The sequence below is a fragment of the Cyprinodon variegatus genome, unplaced genomic scaffold (genome assembly GCF_000732505.1).
Source record: "Cyprinodon variegatus isolate N-32 unplaced genomic scaffold, C_variegatus-1.0 Scaffold328, whole genome shotgun sequence".
In the NCBI taxonomy this organism is placed as follows: Eukaryota; Metazoa; Chordata; class Actinopteri; order Cyprinodontiformes; family Cyprinodontidae; genus Cyprinodon; species Cyprinodon variegatus.
In genome coordinates, this window is record NW_015150781.1 from 520,473 (window position 1) to 522,133 (window position 1,661).

A 1,661-nucleotide genomic window follows, 5' to 3' on the forward strand; every position below is an offset into this window, starting at 1 on the left:
TCTGCATTATTGATGTTCTTTATGACACTTTTATCAGCCATGCATGGAAACTGTCAGCTGTGTGTGTGTGTGTGTATGGGGGGGTGGTCAAATCTGTGTAGGTGCATATGAAGGAGATGAATGGCGAGAGTTTTAATGCTTTGCATGAATGTGTTGGGGGAGGAGTGAAAGGAAATGATGCATTTATTGTGCTTGAAGGACTTTAATTTAGATAATGAACGACAGCTCTGAAAAGGCTAAATATCTGCAGAAAAGTGTATTCCCATTAAAATAAATTTCACCTATGACTCTTTTCGTGTTTCTGTAAAAGCTATCCATTTATATTCACTGTTTTAGGAAGCCATTAGTCTGAGCCAGATATAATTACTTATTTATGGCCCAACAGAGTAAACTGAGGGGAGTGGCGATCAAGGATGGGGAGAAAAAATAGTTTGACTGCCCCCCTGGATTTTATCTCCAGCTGATATCATAGTTCCGAACAATTCCAGCAAAGGCACAAAAACATGAAATACTTTTGTATGAAAATCTATGATCATTGAACTATCTGTCTTCATAACCAGTAGTCATTACTCAGACTGAGACTGGAAGAAGGTGAGAACAGCAGAGAGGATGATGGGGGCTCCTCTTCCCTCCATTAAAGACATTTCATCCCAGCGCTGCGTGTCCCGAGCCCGTGACATCATCAATGACCCCTTGCTTGCAGCAAAGCTGACAAAGATGAGAGGGAAAAGGCCACATTTAAATGACTTCAGAGAACCATGTCTTTACCTCCAAGTATCAATCCTCCTCACCTCCTTATCTAACCCAAACACTTCCTGAAATCCCTAAATCTTACTTCCTGTTGGCTCTTTCTCCTCCACATGCAAAGGAAGATGTTGGTGTTGGCAATAAGGACAATCAATCGTTGGGTTCCAGTGCTAACATTATTACAACTGACTCTCCATCAAAAGCTGAGGCCTCAAAAAGATGGAAAAATCTCAGTTTTAATTCGTGTCAGAAAGGATAGAGCTCAAACAATAAACAGTTTAAAAGAATAAAAACATCCAACTTGAAAATGATACAATATGGAGGCAGGCAGCTCGAGAACCAAGGTATTTAAAGTGGCTTAAATAACATAAGATCTCTGGCAGGAGAATCATTTTTATTCAACTATTTAAGTAACTCAGCAAAAACTTAATTTTATGTTTCTAACAGAGACATGGCCTTATGAAAATAATGAGAAGCTGTTTTTATCTGAGAAAGCTCCTCCCAATTACAATTTAAAACATGAGAACAGACTGTTTAAAAGGAGGATGACTTGTTACTCTGGGAATCTTCTGAATATCTGGCTGTCTGAGTACAGGGTCCTGTTTGAGCCATGTTTCTGAATGCTTACAGGCCTTCAATGTCCAAAACAAACTTCTTTTTAATGAACTTTTATCTGTGATATGTGTTGAACATGGCTACAAAGGTTTGCTGACACTACTTCCTGTGTGATCGTGTCTACAGGCCCAATCAGGAGGAGGCTTACAGAAGAGCTTTGTCTCCACCCAACCTGTCAAAAGACATTTTCCTTCGCGTGACGGGAAAATCTAACCTGACTCCGCCAGATGGATTTGCTCCGCATATCCATCTGGAAACCTTCCGTTGAAGTAATTTTGGGAAGGGGCGAAAATACTGGT